Here is an 8,903-nt window from a genome sequence, read left to right as displayed (position 1 = left end):
TACTAACAGGAGGGTTGCTTGAGCCTGGAAGATCAAAGCTGCAGTGAGCCATGATTGTTCCAGTGCACTCTAGCCTGGGCGTCAGAGTGAGACTTTGTCTCAAAAAAATTTAAAAAAATGAAAATACATAAAAATGAAAAATAGAAATGAATACAGAAAATAACAGGCAACCCTCAGACATCAGTTTTGAAACTTTAAGTTATTAAGAACATAAAATTCAAAAAAAAAGAACATAAAATTCAAGCTTACAATACCCACTTAAGCCTTTTTATAAATTCCCTTTCAACAAATCTATTATAGTTATCTATAAACTGAATCCATTATAATTACCAGTGAAAAGAGTGAGTGAAGAATATCTTACTTAGGGATATATACTATATAAGGTATAGCTAGAAATTTTAAAATACAGTGGAGCCACCTTTTCAACATTGTTGGGTAAAAAGTGAGTTCTGGAGATGCCTCTAAGACAATATATGGCCAGATTATAATAAAGAAATAAGACAATAATAGAATTTAAAATGTTTAACTTTCAAAAAGTTACCAAAAAATGGAAAGCTTATAAGGTTAATATCTGAATTTAGGCACTAAAATATTGTCCATCTTGTAATGTATTTTAAAATGTTATCACTGGCTACAGGCAGGCATTAGCTACACAAACGTAGCAATTAATGTGACAGCAGTTGAGTGTTGAGGCCAAATTAGAGGGAATTATTTATTCTTGTTGCTAAGATTGGAAGTGTATAGGAGGCACCTAGAAGCTACTATAAAAGAGGTTATGGTTAAATACACACTACTTTTTATATTCATATTGAAACGTACAATTTCACAAAATCCTTTCAAGAAAAGCAACCCTAAAGCAAGTGAAAGGTAGAAAACAATTGCAATCTCATGTCTGTTTTGAACAAATCTCAAATAACTATTGAGCTTTTTTCTTAAAATTTTTGTTATAGAAATTTCCAAACACACAGAAAATAGAAAGAATAGAATAATGAGCTCCCATGTATCTATTACCCAGATTCAACATTTATCAACATATGGCCAATCTATTTCATTTACAACCCCACTGCTCTCACCCCCTGCACACTAGATTATTTAAAATCAACTGTTGGTCAGGGCATGGTGGCTCATGCCTGTAATCCCAGCACTTTGGGAGGTCGAGGCAGGCGGATGACTTGAGATCAAGAATTGGAGACCAGCCTGGCCAACATGGTGAAACCCTGTCTCTACTGAAATACAAAAATTCACCAGGCATGGTGGTGTGTACCTGTAATCACAGCTTCTCAAGAGGCTGAGGCAGGAGAATTGCTTGAACCCAGGAGGCGAGGTTGCAGTGGGCCAAGATTGTGCCACTACATTCCAACCTGGACTATAGAATGAGACTGCGTTTCAAAAAAATTAAAAATAGGCTGGGCACAGTGGCTCACGCCTGTAATCCCAGCACTTTGGGAGGCCAAGGCGGGCAGATCACGAGGTCAGGAGATCGAGACCACCCTGGCTAACACGGTGAAACCCCATCTCTAGTAAAAATGCAAAAAATTAGCCAGGTGTGGTGGCTGGCACCTGTGGTACCAGCTACTCGGGAGGCTGAGGCAGGAGAATGGTGTGAACCCGGGAGGCGGAGCTTACAGTGAGCCGAGATCGTGCCACTGCACTCCAGCCTGGGTGACAGAGTGAGACTCCGTCTCAAAAATAAATAAATAAATAATAAATTAAAATTTTAAAAATTAAATTAGAAAAGTAAATTAAAAATCAACTGTCAGGCCAGGCATGATGGCTCATGCCTGTAATCCCAGCGCTTTGCCCAAAGTGGGCAGATCACTTGAGGTCAGGAGTTCAAGATCAGCCTGTCCAATATGGTGAAACCGTTTCTACTAAAAATACAAAAATTAGCCGGGCGTGGTGGCAGGCAACTGTAATCCCAGCTACTCGGAAGGCTGAGGCAGGAGAATCACTTGAACCTGGGAGGTAGAGGTTGCAGCGAGCCAAGATGGTGCCACTGCACTCCAGCCTGGGGGACAGAGCAAGACTCTGTCTCAAAAAAAAAAAAGAAAAATCAACTGTCATCACATCAGGTCATTCCATCAGAAAATACTGTAATATGTATATCTAGGAGATAAAACTCTTTGTCTTTTCAAGGCACAATCAGAATTCCAGTGTCACATCTACAAAAAATGAACCCCTTAATATTACATAACATATAGTTGGTAATATTAAAAGTCTTACTGGTCAGGCACGGTGGGTCATGCATGTAATCCCAGCACTTTAGGAGGCCTAGGTGGGAGGTTCACTTGAGCCCAGGAGTTCAAGACCAGCTTGGGTGACCTTATCTCTACAAAAAAACTTTTTTAATAAAAATAAAAAAATATAAGTCTTACTTATAGTCACATAGCTTAGATAATATTTAGTAGTAATATAAAATGTTTTCAAATTGAACTATATAGGAATCTAAATTTTTGAGATTATTTCCATGTAATACTTGAATTGTTTGTTGTATTAAAATTACACTAAAATGAACATATCTTATAAACCACATTCCCATGTTTAACAGATAGGTTGGTTAATTTTATCCAAGGACTAGGAATGTAGCAAGTTGATCACAGGACAAGAAACAGCAAAACTGAAATCCAACTTCTCTGCTTTTGAAAATAACCTCTCTGAATTCAGAAAAGGAGTAATATCTCGATAGCCTACTTGCTAAAGCCATGGCTACTTTTCAACTGGTTTGTGCTGCTATTGTTGCACTCAATGTTAAAATATTAAAATTCTTCTGAAAAGGTTGGTAACCAGCTACTACCCTGTACTCCCAACCCGAACCTACCAGATTCTCTTTCCCCACTCCCCAAACCCTGACTTCTCTGGCCCTGGGAAGACCAAGCCTGGGCTCCCTGCTCCACATCCCTCTTCACATGGCATCTGCATGTGGTCTGTACAGCAAGGTAGTTGGACTTCTTAAGTGCAGGTCAGGATTCCCAAGAGCAAAATGTGGAAGATACCAGTCTTTCCACTTTCCAATACGTAAGCCTGGACTTAGCACAGCATCACTTCTGCCATATTTTATTGGTTAATAGAGTCACAAGGCCAGCCTAGATTCAAGGAACTTACTGGGGCCTGCATACCAGGAGTGTTTCATGGGGTCAAGGGAGGTGGAGGTAATCAATGAAACTGGCAAGCACACCATGCCAAGGTTCAGTGTATTTTACCTGTTGTATGACCATCTGGCAGCTGAGAAGAAAAGAAATACTCTAAATGGCTCAGCTGTATTGCAAATTATAGCATCTTTCCTAATGCAGAGTTGTACAAACTAGAGTAGAGAGGGCTTATGACCTATTTTGAATATAGAAGTCTTTGCAGCAACTTGATCAAAAAGCATACACCTAGATATGGAAATATTTTGTTATACAAACTCTTTGTAGATATACTTGTTATAATGAAATTTCCAAGCTGTGTAAGGTGGCTCACGCCTGTAATCCCAGCACTTTGGGAGGCCAAGGTGGCCAGATTTCTTGAGTCCAGAAGTTTAAGACTAGCCTGGGCAACATGGCAAGACCCCATCTCTGGCCAGGCATGGTGGCTCACGCCTGTAATCCCAGCACTTTGGGAGGCCGAGGCAGGCGGTTCACGAGATGAGGAGATCGAGACCATCCTGGCTAACACAGTGAAACCCTGTCTCTACTAAAAATACAAAAAATTAGCCAGGCGTAGTGGCGCATGCCTGTAGTCCCAGCTACTCGGGAGGCTGAGGCAGGAGAATGGTGTGAACCCGGGAGGCGGAGCTTGCAGTGAGCCGAGATTGCACCACTGCACTCCAGCCTGGGCGACAGGGCAAGACTCCATCTCAAAAAAATAAAGAAAAGAAAAGAAAAAAAAAAAAAGACCCCAGCGCTACAAAAAAAGAAAAAAAGAGACCACTTCTCTATAAAAAATTTTTTTCAAATTAGTCGGGTGTGGTGATGTATGCCTGTAGTCCCAGCTACTTTGGAGGCTGAGGCAGTAAGATTGCTGGAGCCCAGGAATTCAAGGCTACAGTGAACTATGAACACCATGCACTCCAGCTAGGGTGACAGCATAAGACACTGTCAAAAGAAAGAAAGAAAAGAGAGAGAGAGAGAAAAGAAAAGAAGGAGAGGAAAAAGGAAGGAAGGAAGGAAGGAGAGAAAGAGGGAAAGAGAAAGGAAGGAAGGAAGGAAGGAAGGGAGGAAGGGAGGGGCTGGGCGCAGTGGCTCATGCTTGTAATCCCAGCACTCTGGGAGGCTGAGGCGGGCGGATCACGAGGTCAGGAGATCGAGACCATGGTGAAACCCCATCTCTACTAAAAATACAAAAAATTAGCCGGGCGTGGTGGCGGGCGCCTGTAGTCCCAGCTACTCGGAGAGGCTGAGGCAGGAGAATGGCGTGAACCTGGGAGGCGGAGCTTGCAGTGAGCCGAGATCGCGCCACTACACTCCAGCCTGGGCGACAAAGCGAGACTCCGTCTCAAAAAAAAAAAAAAAAAAAAGAAAGAAAGATCTATTCTCTCAACCAGACAGCATAGTGTAGCAGTTAAGTACAGGACTCTGGAGGCTGCTTATCTGGGTTTGAGTCCTACCTGGGCTGCTTACTTGCTAGTGGTCTTGATTTCTTAATCTCCTCATGCTTCAGTCTCCTCACCTGCAAAATGAGAATGGTGATAATAGGACCTACATTAGGGATATGATATTGTGAAATATTTATTTGGTCTTCCTCCCATCTCCTGGCATAAAATCTTTGGAATCTCCCAAGTGGTAAGTGTCTTTTTGTAACCTAATGAGTTGACTGATGGCTGGCAGCCCCTAGGTGGCTTCAGGATGGAGGTTGGGCACGTGAAAGACCAAGACAAAATTAGAGTTATGATTTTCAGCCCTATCCAACTTCTGGGAAGGGGAAGGGGCTGAAGGTTAAGTTAATCACTGACGGCCAATGATTTAATCAATCATGCCTACATAATGAAGCCTTTGTCCCCAAAGGACATAAAAACCCCAAAGGTCTGGCTGGGGGAGCTTCTGGATAGCTGAACACATAGAGGTTCCTGGAGGGTGCCCCTCACCCCACACAGGGCATGGAAGCTCTATGCCTCTTCCCATACCTTGCCCTATGCATCCTTTCAACTATCCTTTACAATTTTTTTTTTTTTTTTTGAGACGGAGTCTTGCTCTATCACCAGCTGGAGTGCAGTGGCGCGATCTTGGCTCACTGCAACCTCCAGCTCCCTGGTTCAAATGATTCTCCTGCCTCACCCTCCCGAGTAACTGGGGCTACAGGCACGTGCCACCATGCCCAGCTAATTTTTGTATTTTTTGTGGAGATGGGGTTTCACCACGTTGGCCAGGATGGTCTCGATCTCTTGACCTCATGATCCGCCCACCTTGGCCTCTCAAAGCCCTGGGATTGAAAGGTGCCGGGCGGAGACCAAACTACACCAGTCGCAGTCAAGAGATCTTTATTGGAGGTATCGAGCGGCCCCACGCAAGGAGAAGGAAGAGGAGAGAGAGAGGGCTGCTGTTTTAAACCCCTGGGCCTACGTGGATTGGGCTATGGGTGGGCCCAAGGGAAAGCGGGAGATGCTTCTTTCTGATTGGCCCTTGTTTGGCGGGTTCAGACAGTGCCCGGTCAAGGAGGGGAGAAGAAACTGGAACCAGCCCCATCTTAAGGTACGGCGCCATTTTAAGGTACCCCATGTTACCTAACATTCCTCCCTTTTTGTTTTCTTAAATGAGGGAAAATGGGCGTCGTGGTTCATCTGGCTGCTTCCTGCTGAGTGGGGGCGCTGTGGGGAGGGGGCACAGGGAGAACTGTCAGGGTTGTGCATGGGGTACAGTATGAGTATGAGGCCAAGCAATAAGGAGGCAAGGGAGTAGTGTGCAGAAAGCGAGGATACCCATTAGGGGGCCTAAAAAGGGAAGGAGCCAAGCTAAGAGGGGGGTTTTGAGGGTTTCCCAAAGGGAAGGAGTAGTGCTAGCATTCATTAGTTTACGTTTTATCCGATGTAGGCTTTAATGCTAGTTTCGATTACTTGGGACTCATTAATATAACAACGGTTCTCCTGTAAGAATATGCAAGTACCGCCTTTTTCGGCTGTCAGTAGGTCGATGGCGCAGCGGTTTTGAAGGGTGACAGCAGCTAGAGATGTGATTTGTCGTTGGAGGGCGGCTAGAGACTGAGCCGTTTCCTCAATGGCCATCTGCATCTGGGTTTGGAAATCTGAAAATTGGGATACGCTGTATCCTAAAGAGGTGGCTCCTAGTCCTGTACCTATGAGACAGGTTGTTAGAGAGATTCGATGGGGGGTGGTAGCTGGTGTTGTCTGACGTTGGCAAGGAGGGGGACATGGGAGATTACAAAGCCGGTGGTGGTGGGGGAGGAGCTGCTTGTGTTTATGGAGCTAGATAGTGGAACCGCAGGAAGAGGGGGTTTGTTGATGTTTGCGCATAAGAAACAATCGGAAGTAGGGACCTGAGAGGTGCTTAATAGTAGGGTAACACGGCTGGTCCGGGGACACCCATAGTTTTGGGGCCATTCAGTTTTACAGGCGCTGCGGGATTGTTGGTGTGGGTTGTGAAGGGAGCCTGTTGGCAGAGGAGGGTCCGTAGAAGAAGATGTAAGAGGCGGAGAGCCAGAAGAGCGGGCTCGGAGCAGGCATGAGGGCGGCAGCTTACGCCTTAGGAATAATAGGAAGAGAGGGCGTTTTAGAAATGCGAACTTTGGGAAGGTTGTGGGGTACGGGCATGCCTGGCTTTAGAGGGGTTTGTGGGTTCGTGTTTAAGGAGAGACAGGCAGGAGGGTGGCGGGATTGAGGGGTGCACATGTTTGGAAAGTTACAGCGGAATCGTGCAGGAAGGAAACTAGGAGAGACAGTACGTGTCAAGGGGAAAGGGTTTGTAGACTCTTGTAGGTCAGGAGTTCCTTGAGTTGATGGGGGGAGGTAATGACAACAGCTGCCCTAAACGTTAATTTCTTTGACTCTTGAAGTAGTAGGTAGGCTGCAGCCAGGGCCCGAAGGCAGGGGGCCCACCCTCGCACAGTGGGGTCTAGTCGGCCAGCAGGGATGCAGAGCCTCCCATGGTGAGAGAGGAAGGGGTATATGTATACGGCGGCTGGCTGAACAGGGCGTCCCCTATTAGCCGATGGCCGTATTGCGAGTCAGAAACCTTCGAGCCGGTCGTCACCGAAACGAAAGAACTGATGGGCCTCTGTAAGGCCGAGGGCCGTGGGTTACCTGGTACCAGGATTTTTTGAGCGAGAGAAGGGAGGAAACCCAGGCCGGACGAGTGAGGAGGGAAAGGAGAAAACTCAGTTCCCTGCGGGCCGAGTTCGCTGTCAGAATTGTTTGGATAGGTATGCAACTGCCGCAAAGGTGGGTCCATGAATCTGACCTAGGACTCCAAGAGCCAAGCCATTGTGCTCATGTACATATAGAATGAAAGGCTGTTGTTTAAGTCTGGAAGATGTAGGGCTGGGGCTTTGAGTAGTGCCTGTTGGAGTGACAGGAAAGGCTGCTTGACTGTGGATGTCAGCCATAGAAAAGGGGACGTGGACTCGGACAATACCTTCAGCTCCTGCCACCTCTCTAAGGGGGGGGCAAGGAGGTTGGGGGGGTGTGACTTTGAGCGAGTGGTGGGGGGTGCTGAAGGTCGGGGCTGACGGGATAGGCGGTTGAGGGCGTGGCGGGGGGGCAGCAGGAGGCTGGGTGACTTCCAGTTGGGTGGTGGCCGGAGGATGCGGCGGAGGGTGGTGGTATGGGGCGGGGGGGTTCGTCGGCTGGGTCGAAGTCGGGGGCAGAGGGAGAGGTTGGCGGTTTAAGAGCGGCAAGGAGCTGCTGCGGTTTGCAAGGGAGACAAAGGTTAGGTCTATCCCGTAGGAGAAAGAAGCCATGGATATATGGGATCTCTACCCAGTTTCCTGTTCGCTCGCAATAATTGCAGAGATCCTGGAGAATGTTAGGATCAAGAGACCCATAAGTGGGCCATTTGCTTTGGTTGTCTAGGGGATATGTGGGCCAGTTTTGCTATTTGGGGTCTACCGTGGCCTTAGGGGCTTGAGGCGAGGTGCCTCGTGGGATCTCTTGCCTGCCTAGAGAGGTAGACCCCGGAGGGGAAGACTTACCGAGACGAGGCCGGTGTTGGGCGAACAGCTTGGCGAACAGAATGAGCGAAGACCGGCCGGGGTCTGGACTGAGCCTGAAAGGGATCGGGGTCCCACCGAGGGGGGATGGGGAGTCCCGATCCGAGTCACGGCACCAACGAAAGGGGCCGGGCGGAGACCAAACTACACCGGTCGCGGTCAAGAGATCTTTATTGGAGGTATCGAGCGGCACCACGCAAGGAGAAGAGAGAGAAGAGAGAGAGGGCTGCTGGTGTGCTGGGTTTTATATCCCTTGGGCCTACGTAGATTGGGCTAGGGGCGGGCCCAAGGGAAGGCGGGAGATGCTTCTTTCTGATTGGTCCTCCTTTGGCGGGTTCAGACAGTGCCCGGTCAAGGAGGGGAGAAGAACCCGGAACTGGCCCCATCTTAAGGTACGGCGCCATTTTAAGGTACCCCATGTTACCTAACAGGGATTACAGGCATGAGCCACCGTGCCCGGCCATTTTACTTTATTTTATTTTATTTTATTTTATTTTGACAGAGCCTTGCTCTGTCACCCAGGCTGGAGTGCAATGGCGCGATCTTGGCTCACTGCAACCTCTGCCTCCCTGTTCAAGTGTTTCTCCTGTCTCAGCCTCCTGAGTAATTGGGATCACAGGCACCTGCCAATAATATTCTTTATAATAAACTGATAAATGTAGATATGTGCTTCCCTGAGCTCTGTGGGCAGCTCTCGCAAATAAACCCCCCAAGAAGGGGGTCATGGAACCCCGATTTATAGTTGGCAGGTCAGAAGCACAGACAAA

The 8,903-nt window shown here is 47.2% G+C and overlaps 1 long non-coding RNA gene across 2 annotated transcripts; it reads right to left on the bottom strand.

Annotated features, from left to right (window-relative positions):
- Positions 1-2,224: 2,224 nt before the first annotated feature.
- On the bottom strand, positions 2,225-8,237 carry LOC131384018 (uncharacterized). Of its 2 annotated transcripts, none has more exons than XR_009214489.1 (3): positions 8,119-8,237; positions 4,586-4,647; positions 2,225-2,340 (listed from the first exon to the last, which is right to left on the bottom strand). It is a non-coding gene; the product is annotated as an uncharacterized LOC131384018 (long non-coding RNA). The 2 variants fall into 2 exon arrangements; XR_009214490.1 differs by lacking the exon at positions 8,119-8,237 and adding an exon at positions 6,079-6,177.
- Between the last annotated feature and the right edge of the window lie 666 nt (positions 8,238-8,903).

This window comes from Hylobates moloch, unplaced genomic scaffold (genome assembly GCF_009828535.3).
Source record: "Hylobates moloch isolate HMO894 unplaced genomic scaffold, HMol_V3 SCAFFOLD_8, whole genome shotgun sequence".
Lineage (NCBI taxonomy): Eukaryota > Metazoa > Chordata > Mammalia > Primates > Hylobatidae > Hylobates > Hylobates moloch.
The sequence above is the reverse complement of the archived record's forward strand: the minus strand, read 5'-3'. Positions and strand labels throughout refer to the sequence as shown.